At 44.9% G+C, this 15,560-nt stretch overlaps 1 protein-coding gene across 13 annotated transcripts in view; it reads right to left on the bottom strand.

Moving 5' to 3' along the window:
* The window catches only part of MYO3A (myosin IIIA), a 351,398-nt gene that overhangs the window by 260,009 nt on the left and 75,829 nt on the right, over window positions 1-15,560 (bottom strand). The window contains exon 1 of one of the 13 annotated variants that reach the window (XM_054020738.1): window positions 9,058-9,140. The exons of the other annotated variants lie outside the window; for them this stretch is intronic. The gene's annotated coding sequence lies outside the window, so the exon portion shown is untranslated. Of the gene's footprint in view, window positions 1-9,057; window positions 9,141-15,560 lie in introns of those variants that run through there. 13 annotated transcript variants of the gene reach the window in all.

Below are 15,560 nucleotides of genomic sequence, written 5' to 3'. Positions count from 1 at the left end.
ACAAGACCAAGAACAAAGTGGTTGATGGAGGTTATTTGCAGTTGCACAGTAATTCCTCTTGCCTTCTTTTGGGAACTTGCCCTTCCACTCTTTTTTCAGCATCATCTTTTCCAAGATAAAGATGTTGAAGATAAAAGGGAGATAGGAATCCATGGATTCCTATCGTAGATGACTTAGTCCCAAACTCCATAGATCTCTGTTCATAGTGGTGGAGCTCAAGTTTTACAAAGGCCCCAGGAGCAATCCATATTGCCACTGACCCTTGGCTCTTCTTCCAGAGGGCTAATGCCAGGGAGAGGGAGTTACAGCTGCTCCAATCAGAAGAGTGGGCCCAGAAAACAGCCTCATTTTATTTTGAAGTAACTGAGGAGGCTCAGGCAGCCCGCAAGCAAAACAGTCTCAGGGCTGGGTTCAGCCAGCAAACAAACAGTCTTTCAGGGGAACGGGCTTGGAGAGGCACAGGCTACCAGCAAGCAACAGTCTTTCAGGGCTGTCTTTGGGCTGGGCGGGACTCAGGCAGCCAGCAAGCAAAACAGTCTACAGGTGAGCTGGGCCTGGGCTTGAGTAGGCTCAGGGTGCCAGCAAGCAAAACAGTCTACAGGTGAGTGGTAAGGGAAGCTCCTCTTCAGAGCTAGAGCCTCCTTTCACAGGGTAGGCCCACCCTACTCCACAGCCACAGCATGCCAACTGGGCCACCACTGGCTCTGCAGCCAGCTGCTTCAGGGCTGCCCCTGGGCCACTTTCTGCTACCCCGGGGTTTGGTTCCTCTAGCCTCCAGGCCTCTTCAGGCTCCTCAGGGTAGAGGGCAGCAGGCATTCCGGTCCAGTCCTTGTCAGCGTCTGTGGATTGGGCACCGCCTGGTGAGGATTCCTCTCGGGGACGCGGCCGAACCGGCAGAGCGTCCTTCCCCTCCGCAGGATCTCCCCCAACTGTGCTGCAGGGCTGGCCTTTTATACTTCCGGCCATGCCCAGGTACTTCCGGGGGGGGGGGGGGGGAGGGATATAGGCTCCGCCCTTCAAGGGGAGTGTAATGGTCCCTTGCTCTCCCACTCGGAGAGAGGCCACTCGGCCTTGCTACAATGACCAAATGATTAACACAGACCATTATCTGTTCAAATATACTGAACCAATAAAGTAATTAATTAGAAAGAGCTATATCCTCTTCTTTATCAAATACCAACACTACAGTGGGCAGTAATAATAAAAATAATGACATTTAGAAATTATTTATCACTTTCCATGTCCAGAGCACTGTATAGATCAGGGGTCGGCAATCTTTCACAAGTAGTGTGCCAAGTCTTCATTTATTCACTTTAATTTAAGGTTTCACGTGCCAGTGATACATTTTAACGTTTTTAGAAGGCTCTTTCTATAAGTTTATAATATATAACTAAACTATTGTATGTAAGGTAAATATGGTTTTTAAAATGTTTAAAAAGCTTCATTTAAAATTAAATTAAAATGCAGAGCCCCCCGGACTGGTGGCCAGGACCCGGGCAGTGTAAGTGCCACTGAAAATCAGCTCGTGTGCCGCCTTTGGCACACGTGCCATAGGTTGCCTACCCCTGGTATAGATATTAACTAAAAATATCAGAGAATCAGGAAACATTTCTGCAATACTTCTATTCCAAATAGGCCAAGAGCTCTTGTATGCAGAATAAAATATTTTATATTATATGCATAAGAAAATCTCAGCTCCTACAGTTAAAGCATTGAGACAGCTTGTATGCAATGCTGAATAACTATCAGTCCAATGGAGAACATTACAAATGGATGGTTGAGATGCAAAAAAGAGATCTAGAATTGAAATAGTGTCAGTGGCAAAGAGTTTGGTTTCATTCAACCCTTTTCTCCCAGGCTTAATCAGTTGATGGCTTTCTCTGGAGCCTTGGGTGGAAAAAAAAGGTGAGTTACAACTGGTAGTTATTTGCAGGAAAGAGCATATTCTTTCAGTGACTGATTTCTGGACCAAGCAGTTGTACATGTCCAGTTATCTTTTTAAAAATGTATCAAAAAACTACTTCTCTGTAGTGTCTGTACATTTTCTTCCCCAACTCTCATGTCAATAAATCAAATTCCTTCCCCCCACCACCAAGTGGAGAAACCTTCTGTAGCTGTGTTCCCTTTCCTTTCACACTGGATTCAGATCTCTTCAAATAAGTGTTATGGCTTGTGAGAGAAATTGCCTGTATAAGAATACAGACCCTATATAAAACTGAAAATCTAAGATTGTCCATTAGTTTCATCTTGAGAAGCTTTAAAGTAGCTTCCTCTATCAAGGTAAACATTTCAGGAAGAGAAGCCGATTGCCTTACGGCCCAGTGCCAAATGTTACTATAAATTTATCTTTGTGACAAGAGTGATGACATTGGTCATAAATTGTTTAGAAGTGATGATTGGTTGTTGCTAGGATGGTTTTTTAATCACCTATTTTACCGTATTTTTTATACTGAACTTTCCATTAATAGGGGACATAAAATTACCTTAAGACCTTTTACACACAAGACCATGCCACCTTCCTCAAACGTGTATTAAAATCCAGATTTTTGATATTTTTGGGGTTGGGTCTCAGACTTTCAGTTTCTGTGGGATGTAAAAACCCTGAATTTTTTTTTAATTTAATGCTTGCTATGGATGACCTCATTCAAACTAGATTGGGCAAAGCTGCATAGCTGTAAGGCAGGCCTTGCACCAGATGTGTCAAAAGACTTTGGAGGGAGAGGGCCTGAAAAATGGAGTAATAGAAGTTCACAATCTATAAGAAATCAAGGGTAGCCAAGACACGTTTTGGGTCAAGTCACCTGAGGGAAGACTGATGTTCCTGAAACTCTGAGACTGATCACCTGGGGGAGAGAAAGTCTAGCTTTTGAACAATCTGTCCCTGTACGTGATGGAGGCCCACTAGCACAAGCTACTATGCAAGGGGAACATCACCATCTGGCTCCTTGACCAAAGTCTCAGCTCCTACATTGAGAGCATTCAGAATACTGCAAGAGCTGAAAAGTTTGTGAACCCCTTGTCATCTTAGGTAACTTATTTTTCCTTTTTCTATTATTATCTGGGGCATGTCCCAGCCCTTTCTATACTCTTTAAATTTAGGGTATGAAAATGTGATTGTGTGTTTGCCTGTGTTAGCATTCAACAGCCACATGGGACCTTGGGACCATCCAATGTGGGACCAAACTACAACTCCCATAATGCAGTTGAATGTTTTGTTGAAATGATTTGAAAAAAAAATGTTTCAAGTCAGTTTAATGAAAACAGATATGTTGATTCCAACAGAAAAGGAAACATTACATTTTTATTTTCCCAATGGAAAAAAATCAAAATATTCCCACAGAAAATTTTAATTTAGCAGAGAAAGCATTTTCCATTGAAAAATCATTCCTATGGAAAATTCCCAACCAGCTCTAGTTAATAGGTTCTCTGAGTGTCTCAGGCTTGCTTGTGTATTTATTCACAGCTTGTTGCTTTTTCTAAGAGCTATTTATAGCAGAAAGTAGAATCTCAATGAGCTGGAACCTATTACTGCTTCAGCAGATGTTTTGGCAAATTGTTTCCTGGCTGCTGATATGAGTTAAAATGACAAGAGAGTTTGGCACTGACCAATGGGAGATTTCAAGGTCCTGTCATTATCATGAAGTAAGTCAGGACCTCGTTTATGTAGTGGACCATGCACAGTAATATGGGCCTGTGGCTACAATGGATACACACAACACCAGGTTAGTAAATATGAGGTCCTTTACACAATATGACTCTAACAGGGTACTAGGCCTTGATGCACATGCCTATTCCGCATTGTGCTTGTTATAGCTCTTTGGCCCTTTAAGGCTAGAGTTGTAGTTGCAGGGTACACCCTTACACCTAGTCATATGCCTTATAAGACATCTGCTGGAGGGCTCCCTGCAACTTAGGCACAGAAGCAGGTGAGACCTAGGGGTAGGGAAGGAGCTAAGGATCTGGAAGGGGGCTCTCATCACTCAGCTGGAAGGCCTGAGAGGGAGACATCTAAAGGGTAGTGTCTTCTGGGGAGGTTTGTAAGGACTACGAAGCCCTGGAGACCCCCCAGGGGAGGTGAGAGCACATTGGGTTGTGTCCGAATCTTTATTAATAAAGAATGTCTTGAGAAGAGAACTGGAACTTTGCCATTGTTTGGAGAGTGTGATTACCTTCCTTGGCTGGTGGACCAGTCCACCAGCATACGTACCTTGACAAAGGAAATCTGGCATCTGCCTAATATACTAACGTTCTGGTTCAAAATTAAGAGAGACCGACATTGGTAATAAATGACATCTACAGCCAAATTCGGAGGTGGAGCTGAGGACGTCCATGTGGATGGAACTTACAACTTCTTGTAGACCCCTGAACACCAGCTTGGAGTCCCTTAGACTCAGTTAGATTCCCCTAAAAATCACACCCATTTATAAGCTGTACTCCTCTATATGTCACCTCTGAAGTTAGTTCAGCAGTCTAACTGTATCTGAAACAGAGACAAAAAGTGGTCTGTAACTTTAATGCACAGGGCTTGGAAGAGCTAGGTGGTGTAGGAAAAAAAACCTAAGAGGGCTAACACCTGTCCTACACCATCTTCTTGTATCTTCTCAGCACCTACATTAAGCCAACTTGGATTTGAGGGACTTCCAAACCTGAGCAGTTTTGAGCTCCTTGCAGTACTGAAAGGTCAGAGAGGGTGTACCACAACTCACAAGATCTTTGGTTTCAGGATCTGTTAGCTGGAAAATAAAGTTGGATAATTGGCCAGGCTGCCTAATAATTGGGAGATCCTACCTTGAGGGAGAAAAAAAAATGTTGACTTTCCCAAGCCATTAGGATGCTGCCACCTCCTTCTTTTGCTTCCTTGCTATTAATTATTATTATTAGTTAAGTGCTGATGTTCTTTCCAATTTGTTAATGGAAGACCATGAAGGCTATCGGGTGAGATACATCCAACTGGCTTGAGAGCTGCTTGATGAGAAGAACTTTCACACATGAACCTAATACCCAATATGCATCAACCCCTCATCTCCAGAAGTCAGAGCATGACATAATCACTGCCTGTTGCAAGCTGGAAAGGGAAATTTAGCTTTCTAAGTTTTTATCTGAAATGTACTAGAAATACTATAAAAAGTTTACTACTCTTTTGGGGGTGAGGGGGAGAGGACTTGGATTTTTATAGGGAAAATATACTATTTTAAAAATAAATACCCTCTTGACCTTATGGTTCAATTCTGTTGTGAATGTTTAATCTTCTTACGAGTAATCTTTGTGCAATAACATTTTGAGAGGTGTTTTAGGACTTTATTGCCAAGGCTGCATGAATTCAGAGAGCATATGATTAGCATTAAACAAAAAAGCATTTTAATCCCTTTGTAAACTTAAAAGGGTGCCAAGAAAATAAAATACAGTGTTTCTGCCTCTATCTAAACCAAACTTTATGCCCAACAAAAGCAGGAAGTTTTAGAGATGAACTTGAAGGTTCTATGCCTTAGATTCTGGTGTCACTTAAATGGATGTCTAAATCCTGAGCAACTCCATCAGCTTCAGTGACGTTACTCTAAATTTATACCAGTGTAACAGCAGAATCTGCTCTACAGACCTCAGATGTTAACCAATTCAGTGGTGGATTATTTACAGCTCCCTAATAAAGAAGCTTACAAATAAGTGGCTCAGTTCAGTAAGGGCCAGTTTACAAGTTGCATGATACAATACAAAGCTTCTTTGTTTATTTTAAACAAATACACCAATTTTAGTCCTGCCCCATTTGTTAATGAAACGAGAGAACCCAATAGAAATTGATTAAATCAAAAATGTTTTGGTACTACAGGCAAATAAGATTTTAGATTTCAGGTCTTGCACACCTGTACCACGGATCAAAAACTAACCCAGTCATTTAAAAAAGTCTTCCATATTTGCAAACTGTGCACATATGTTTTTGAAAGACTTGCTGTTTGTATTATTACCACTCTGTCCTTTCCCTGCCCCATCTGTAACCTCTTCTGTTATGTTTTTAACTATCATAGAATCATAGAATATCAGGGTTGGAAGGGACCTCAGGAGGTCATCTAGTCCAACCCCCTGCTCAAAGCAGGACCAATTCCCAACTAAATCATCCCAGCCGGGGCTTTGTCAAGCCTGACCTTAAAAACCTCTAAGGAAGGCGATTCCATCACCTCCCTAGGTAACCCATTCCAGTGCTTCACCACCCTCCTAGTGAAAAAGTTTTTCCTACTATCCAACCTAAACCTCCCCCACTACAACTTGAGACTATTACTCCTTGTTCTGTCATCAGGTACCACTGAGAACAGTCTAGATCCATCCTCTTTGGAACCCCCTTTCAGGTAGTGGAAAGCAGCTATCAAATCTCCCCTCATTCTTCTCTTCTGCAGACTAAACAATCCCAGTTCCCTCAGCCTCTCCTCATAAGTCAAGTGCTCCAGCCCCCTAATAATTTTTGTTGCTCTCCACTGGACTCTTTCCAATTTTTCCACATCCTTTTTGTAGTGTGGGGCCCAAAACTGGACACAGTACTCCAGATGAGGCCTCACCAATGTCAAATAGAGGGGAATGATCACATCCCTCGATCTGCTGGCAATGCCCCTACTTCTACCGCCCAAAATGCTGTTAGCCTTCTTGGCAACAAGGGCAAACTGTTGACTCATATCCAGCTTCTCGTCCACTGTAACCCCTAGGTCCTTTTCTGCAGAACTGCTTCCTAGCCATTCGGTCCTTAGTCTGTAACAGTGAATGGGATTCTTCCATCCTAAGTGCAGGACTCTGCACTTGTCCTTGTTGAACCTCATCAGGTTTCTTTTGGCCCAATCCTCTAATTTGTCTAGGTCCCTCTGTATCCTATCCCTACCCTCCAGCATGTCTACCACTCCTCCCAGTTTAGTGTCATCTGCAAACTTGCTGAGAGTGCAGTCCACGCCATCCTCCAGATCATTAATGAAGATATTGAATAAAACCGACCCCAGGACCGACCCTTGGGGCACTCTGCTTGAAACCGGCTGCCAACTAGACATGGAGCCGTTGATCACTACCCGTTGAGCCCGACGATCTAGCCAGTTTTCTATCCACCTTATAGTCCATTCATCCAGCCCATACTACTTTAATTTGCTGGCAAGAATACTGTGGGAGACCGTATCAAAAGCTTTGCTAAAGTCAAGGAATAACACATCCACTGCTTTCCCCTCATCCACAGACCCAGTTATTTCCTCATAGAAGGCAATCAGGTTAGTCAAGCATGACTTGCCCTTGGTGAATCCATGCTGGCTGTTCCTGATCACTTTCCTCTCCTCAGGATTGATGCTTCAGGATTGATTCCTTGAGGACCTGCTCCATGATTTTTCCAGGGACTGAGGTGAGGCTGACTGGCCTGTAGTTCCCTGGATCCTCCTCCTTCCCTTTTTTAAAGATGGGCACTACATTAGCCTTTTTCCAGTCTTCCGGGACCTCCCCCGATTGCCATGAGTTTTCAAAGATAATGGCCAATGGCTCTGCAATCACATCCACCAACTCCTTTAGCACCCTCAGATGCAGCGTATCTGGCCCCATGGACTTGTGCTCGTCCAGTTTTTCTAAATAGTCCCGAACCACTTCTTTCTCCACAGAGAGCTGTTCACCTTCTCCCCATACTGTGCTGCCCAGTGCAGTAGTCTGGGAGCTGACCTTGTTTGTGAAGACAGAGGCGAAAAAATCATTGAGAACATTAGCTTTTTCCACATCCTCTATCACTAGGTTGCCTCCCTCATTCAGTAAGGGGCCCACACTTTCCTTGACTTTCTTCTTGTTGCTAACATACCTGAAGAAACCCTTCTTGTTACTCTTAACATCTCTTGCTAGCTGCAACTCCAAGTGTGATTTGGCCTTCCTGATTTCACTCCTGCATGCCTGAGCAATATTTTTATACTGCTCCCTGGTCATTTGTCCAATCTTCCACTTCTTGTAAGCTTCTTTTTTGCGTTTAAGATCAGCAAGCATTTCACTGTTAAGCCAAGCTGGTCGCCTGCCATATTTACTATTCTTCTACACATCAGGATGTTTTTTTCCTGCAACCTCAATAAGGATTCTTTAAAATACAGCCAGCTCTCCTGGACTCCTTTCCCCCTCATGTTATTCTCCCAGGGGATCCTGCCCATCAGTTCCCTGAGGGGGTCAAAGTCTGCTTTTCTGAAGTCCAAGGTCTGTATTCTGCTGCTCTCATTTCTTCCTTGTGTCAGGATCCTGAACTCGACTCATCTCATCTGCTTCCCAGGTTCCCATCTACTTTTGCTTCCCCTTCTAATTCTTCCCGGTTTGTGGGCAGCAGGTCTAGAAGAGCTCTGCCCTTGGTTGGTTCCTCCAGCACTTGCACCAGGAAATTGTCCCCTACACTTTCCAAAAACTTCCTGGATTATCTGTGCACTATTGTATTGCTCTCCCAGCAGATATCAGGGTGATTAAAGTCTCCCATGAGAACCAGGGCCTGCGATATAGTAACTTCTACTAGTTGCCAGAAGAAAGCCTCATCTACCTCATCCCTCTGGTCTGGTGGTCTATAGCAGACTCCCACCATGACATCACTCTTGTTGCTCACACTTCTAAACTTAATCCAGAAACTCTCAGGTTTTTCTGCAGTTTCATACCGGAGCTCCGAGCAGTCTTACTCCTCTCTTACATACAATGCAACCCCCCCCCTCCATCTTTTCTGCCCTGCCTGTCCTTCCTGAACAGTTTATATCCATCCAACTATGATTGTAAGCTCTTTGGTGCAGGGATTTTCTTTTACCGTCTGTCTGTACAGTAGCAGAAATATGCTTAACAAAACAATATGAGTACTATTCAAAAACATTAAGGAGAGATATTCTCCCATCCCTGTACAGTAGTTTGCATGGCAATTTTCCATATTGCTAATGGAAATTACATGCACATCAGTGGAAGACTAGATTTCATAGTCTAAAGCAGGGGGAGAGATAGAGAAAATCTATAGATGTTTGGAGGATGATAGAGTGGGCCCCATTACTGCAGTATAAATAATATACCATTTTTTTCCCCCAAGACAACTAGAACGTTACTTACTTTGAATGCTGGATTTCAAAAAAGGAATATTTACCAGCCCCCTGACAGATGATGTGCTGCAGTATGACAGGTGTACAGATACTGTGGTAACAGGGCTGCATGCCTACATTAGATAGACAGATGCAAAAACAGGGAATCAAGACTTTGGACCTGATTCAAAACCCATTTAAGTCAATGGAAAGACTCCTATTGATTTAAGACGTCTTTTAATTGGGCCTTTTCCCCTAGGTCAAATGAGATATTTATTCTTCAGCTGGTTGCCCTTTTAAACAAAATAGTAAAGGACATATATTGATAAGAATGATATTTGATGAGGCTATTACTGCTACAGTATTCTACAGCAACAGAATTCAAACAGATTGCATCCTTTCCAGGGAGGATGCCCAAATGCTATATTTGTTTTATTTAGAGCTAGTGTAACTGGGTCCACCTCTTCCTAAGTGCCCCCTTGTGGCCTAGGATGGCTCTGCAACACCGTGTCTCAGTGTCCCTCTTTCACGGAGCAACTCAAAAGCTCCACCCAGTCCACATTGTCTTAAGACGTTCCCCTTCTGGAGGGGGATCCAATGTATTTACCACACACAGACATCCATACTTCATGTTGGCTTCACACAGCTGGCCACCAGTTCTGTGGTTCCAATGATTCTTTCTCCTTGACTCAGTAGTCCCCAGCCCCACTTCCTGGAGCTGGGTTATAATCCACATAGTCGCTTTCTCCTCTGCAGGAGCCTATCTTGCTCCCAGCAGCATTCACTGGCAGCTGCTTCTTTGGGTCAGCTGTGGCTTTCCAGACTTTTGTCCTGACTGGCACTCGCAGCCCTACCTACCTACCTGGAGCAATACAGGCTCCCACTCAGCTACAGATATACATTGCAGCTCGTCAGGGTCTAGTGGCTTCTGAAATTTAGAAGATAGGCCTCCCAGCCTGGAAAGATGCACAAGCCATGCAAGTCTTAGCACATTAAAAATAGCTGTGTGGATGTTTGACTCAGGCTATCAAACTCACCCGACCCACTAGGCTTCAGAGCCCAAGCCAGAACATCTACATTCCTAGTTTTAGCATGCTAGTTCAAACCCCACTAGTGCGAGTCTGTCTACCTTGGCTGGGGTGCAAACATACACTTCTTTATATCCTTGGCCCTGTCCTGAGTTAGTCACATGACCTCATTCATCATCACTCATCCTCCCCAACTGGGGAGAGGGGCTAAGCTTGGCACAGGAGGGGCTGATGTCTATCTCCCCATAAGGGGCCCAGCCACTCTGACAGCTAGATTCTGCCACCCTTACTCATGTTTGGTAGTAACTTACTTTGCAAGTGAGCCCTCGAAATCAGCACTGGATATCAGAACAGGGTATTAAGGCCCCAATTCTGCACAAACTTATCCTCATTAGCCTAAATTTACACAAAGAACTAGTGATTTGCAGTATGTCACAAGGCCAGGGGCAGCTCTATGTATTTTGCCGCCCCAAGCACGGCAATGAGGCAGCCTTTGGCAGCACGCCTGCGGGCAGTCCGCTGGTCACACGGATTCAGCGGCATGCCTGTGGGAGGTCTGCTGGTCCCGTGCCTTTGGCGTACCTGCCATCGAATTGCCGCCGAAGCCACGGGACCGGCGGACCTCCCGCAGGCATGCTGCTGAAGGGAGCCTGACTGCCACCCTCATGGCGACCAGCACGCTGCCCCCCGCGGCTTGGTGCGCTGGTGCCTGGAGCCACCCTTATACAGGCAAATACACCCCGTCCCTCTTTGGGGCAGGCAAGGGCATTGTAGCCTCATGGTTAAGTCTGGCTGACTACCCTTAGCCTCTGGACAGTAGGGCCCAGTGGCCAAAGGCCATGAGGTTGCCTTTCCTCACAGAGTTATGTGGCCTAGTTGTCAGAGAACATGTCTGCTCTCTCCCTCAGGGTGGCATGGCCTTATGGCCAGAGTCAATGTGGCCTCCCCTCTCCACAAGACTGTGCGGCCTACTGCCAGAGTTAATAAGGCTTCCCTTCTCCACAGGGTTATGAAGCCTAGTGGCAAATCAGGGAGGTGGGCTGGCCACCACCAGGGGGATGGGTGGACCCTGGCCCTCCCTACTCCACCAGCTCCCAGTCCAGGGCCCTGGCAGTGACATATGTGCACGCCATTGAATCAGCGGGGATCCGACCAAAACATGGCACAATGACTAGCCCCTTGGCTACTTCCTACTTTGTCCCTGATGCAATGGCCCTAGCATCTCCAGGGTCTTTGGGCTCTTCAGCCTGTGCAGTTCCTGGTGGCTCCAACCTTTCTTGGGCATCTGCAGGTGCTTGGGTATTAGGCTGGGTCTCGGCACCTCTGACTTCCATGGTCTAGGGCAGTAGTCACCAACTGGTCGATCCTAGAGAATCTCCCAGTCAGTCTTGATCTCTGTTGGTACAGTGGGGCTGCCACTAAGGCAGGCTCCATGCCTGCCCCAGCCCCAAGCTGTTCATAAAAGTGATCAGCACAGCCCCGCAGTCTCCCTCCGCACGCTGCTCCTGCCTGCAAGCACCACCCCTGAAGCTCCCATTGGCCGGGAACGGGGAGCTGTGGCCAATGGGAGCTGCGGGGGTGGTGCTTCCAGAGGGGGCAGTGCATGGAGCCATGTGTTCCCTGCCCCGCCCCGCCCCCAGGGACTGCAGGGGCACATTAGCCCCTTCTGGGAATGACGTAGGGCCAGGGTAGGAAGGGAGCCTGCCTTAGCCTCACTGCACCACTGACCGGAAGCCGCCCAAGGTAAGTGGTGCCCAGCAGGAGGCCACACCCCAACCCCCAACCCTGAGCCTCCTCCCGGAGCCTGCACCCCAAACTCCATCCTGTACCCTAAGTCCCTGCCCCAGCCCTGAGCCCCCTCCCAGAACCAGGACCCCACATCCCCCCTGCACCCCAACACGCTGCCCGAGGCTCAGCCCGGAGCGTCCTCCCACACTGAGAATCCCTCGGCCCCAGCCCAGAGCCTGCCCCCCTTCCTGAACCCCAACCCCGTACCCCAGTGAAAGTGAGTGAGGGTGGGGGAGAGCAGCAATGGAGAGAGGGGGGATGAAGTGAGTGGGGTGGGTCTTTGAGGAAGGGGCGGGGTAGATCCTGGGTTACCCTTAAATTCAAAAAGTGATCTTGGGCTTAAAAGTTTGGAGACCACTTGTCTAGGGCTTCCACAGGTACTGGGCTGGAGCCATCAAGGTGTGTCTTTCCTCCTTGGCGGTCAGCCCAGATTGAGCTGAGTTACTCCCTTGTATATTGGTGCTCCAGTTGGAGCATGCCTAGAAGGGACAAGGTGGGTAGGACTTGCTCCTCTCAGAGTGTTGGGTTAATCCCTTTTTGGCCAATGCAAGGCAAGTACACACCATCACAGGGTGCCTCAATGTTTGGGTGCTCAACTTCAGTCAACTTAAAGTGACCTGATTTTCAGAGCATGTTCAGCAGTCTCTGAAAAATCAGGCACCCAAATTACTAGTCACTTGAAAATTTAGGCCATTGACTTCAATAGGCTTACTCATGTACAAAAAACTACACACATGTGGTGGGTTCAGGGCCTAAACATCAAGAGCAGACAAGTTTTAAGTATTCTCAACATTGTATAGAAGATTACCGGACTTCAATTTTTAAAAACACCACGTCTCAATAAGTTATTTCCCAAACTGGAGCAACTTTCAATTTGAAAGGGCTTTTTATTGTATAAACCAAAAATACTTATTTTAAATTGTCTACAAATACTAGACTATAACCAATCATGTCCATTACCTAATATCACAACATTTTTCTAGCAATTTGTGATAAACAGATCATATGTAAATAGGTCATATGGAAAGTATGGAGCATAACCAACAGCCCTATACTTCAAGAGTGAGTAATTAAAACAGTGAAGTAAAGCACAAAGCAAATCATAACTTCATAGCTGCTATAATACATCTTATTAGAACAACCTTAGAGTCCATTGATTTTAAAATTGTTCTATAACAGGGTTTCTTTCATCTTTTGACAGTCAAGATTATTGCACTATAGATTTTTTCCCTTCAGAGTTGAGAAGATATGTTGAAGAAGAAGAGTGTGACAAAACTGCAGTCCTTAAATAAATGAAGAAAGAAACATTATAGGTGTACTAGTATTATAGAAGTACTAGTACTAGTACTGTATTAGACAGAGATTTCAAGATGTAAATGAAAACCAACACTACCACAATGTTGCAAAGAGGGGTCATTTACTAGCAAGTAACTCATTTTTTATTCCTAATGAAACAGAATAATTTTTCATTGAACTATAAGTTTCCAGAGATGTCTATAGACTGCCTTCCATTGCCTACTTAAGCCTATTTGAAAGGATGCTTGTATTCAGTGTGAACATTGTCTGGACCCCTGCAGAGATCGACTGCATGATGATCATGTGTGGTAGAAATAATGAATACAGAAGGCTAGATTCTTAGCTGCAGCTGAAATAGGCTTGGCAGAGCTGAGGATGACGACAAAGGTAGCTGCTTTAAGAACTTCGTGGTTTCCTAATCCTGATGTTGCAAACATCCTGGCCACTGATATAAATTAGAACAGCCCTGAAGTTGCTCTAAATTATGCACAGCTGCCAGTGGCCTGAAGCGGCCTTTCTAGCAGCTGGAAATCATCCATGTGGCAGCACTCCAGCTATATAACCTTTTCTTCTGCACTAGCTGCTGATTGCTCCTGAAAGGTATTTCGCACCCTCAACTCCTAAAAAAACAATGGCAGTTTAGGGTGTTTGACAGGGTTAGCCCCTGCAAACAATAAAAAAATTTAAAAAAGCAGCACTCTCTGCATCCTCCTGCTCCTCTCCACCTGCACTGGAGAGCGGAGATGGTTTCCCAGTGTGTTCAGAGTCAACTGTGGCCCTTTCTTGGGCTGGAGGAATTTGGCCTAATTAGGAATAAAAGCATGGCGCACCTTTAGAGTCAAAGAGAACCCTATCTTGGATGTATGCTTGGAACAATAGAATTCCATGTCTGACGAGAGAGCAGCCTGTTTTCCTCAACAAGGAAAGCTTGAGATACAAAGTGACTCCACGATTCCTAAGAGAATCAGCAGCCATCTGATCTATCCCATTAAAGCACAAGCCAGAAAAGCTCCTCTCTCTATACTGATGCCTTGTACTAATCAACAGCAATCAGCAATCAGATAAAGACAAAGCTTATTACTGGTTATGCAAGAGACAGTTTCTTCCAAGTAACAAGAGAGCAGGGACATTGCTCCGGCATAAAAGAGAATTACACTGTGGTGTCATCTACCTGATATGGAAGACAAGCGTGCACTATGTAATGACAACTCTAAGGGATATCAAATAAATATTTAAGAGATTGGATCTGGAGAATGACCCTGAGGAAATCTCATGTACTTACAGCATGGATGAGTAGCTGTACAGGAATGGGCCCTCTGAGAACTCAAAGCAAACTAAGATGGGACTGAATAGGTCACAGTGAAGCTCTACAGACATTTCAGTAAAATTACATGATCTGCAGTATCAAGGAGTATGGGGGGGAAATCTATCAATAGCAATAGAATTATTAAGAATTAACAAGAAAGAGTAACTGCAGAGATGCACCAAGGCAGACTGTAAAATGGCCTTATCAAGAAACAATGCAATGTTGAATAAGGTAGATGGGGGCACCTTTTCCAAGTATGTGCCTGAAACTTTACAGATGGAATGGTAACTTAGTACAATATCTGAGGGACAGACTCTCCACAAAGTGGACTTAAAGCATCTGTATATGGCCTGCAGAGGATTCTCCCTGTGAAGGGGAACACTCCAATTGGGTAGCTGCTTCCTGCACCTGACACCCCCACCTCATTTTTGGCAGGGAAGGAAGATGGGTTATAAACAGTACAAATGGTACATCTTGATTTTAGTAGGGCTTTAGACATAGTCCAGTATTACTGTCTCATAAGCAAACTAGGAAAGTGTGTTCTAGATGAAATTACTAGAAGGCGGATGCACAGCTGGTTGAAAGACCATACTCAGAGAGTAGTTATCAGTGGTTCACTGTCAAACTGGGAGGATGTATCTAGTGGGAGTCCCACAGGGGTCAGCCCTGAGACTGGTACTGTTCAATATTTTCATTAATGACTTGGATAACGGAGTGGAAAGTATGCTTATAAAATTTGCAGATGACACCAAGGTGGGACAGGTTGCAAGCACTTTGAAGGATAGGATTAGAATTCAAAATGACCTTGACAAATTGGATAATTGGACTGAATTCAGGAAAAAAGAAATTCAATAAAGACAAGAGCAAAGCATGGAGGAAAGAAAAATCAAATGCACAACTCCAAAATGGGGAATAACTGGCTAGGTGGTAGTATTGCTGAAAAGGGGAATTAGAGTGGATCACAAATTGAATATGAGTCAACACTGTGATGCAGTTGTGAAAAATGCTAATATTCTGGAGTATTAACAGGAGCATCATATGTAAGACATTGGAAGTAGTTGTCTTACTCTTCTCGACACTGGAAATGCCTCAGCTGGAGTACTGCGTCCAATTTTG

This window comes from Malaclemys terrapin, chromosome 2 (genome assembly GCF_027887155.1).
Source record: "Malaclemys terrapin pileata isolate rMalTer1 chromosome 2, rMalTer1.hap1, whole genome shotgun sequence".
Taxonomy (NCBI): Eukaryota; Metazoa; Chordata; order Testudines; family Emydidae; genus Malaclemys; species Malaclemys terrapin.
Note: the sequence above shows the minus strand (reverse complement) of the source record. Positions and strands in the feature narration are given on the sequence as shown.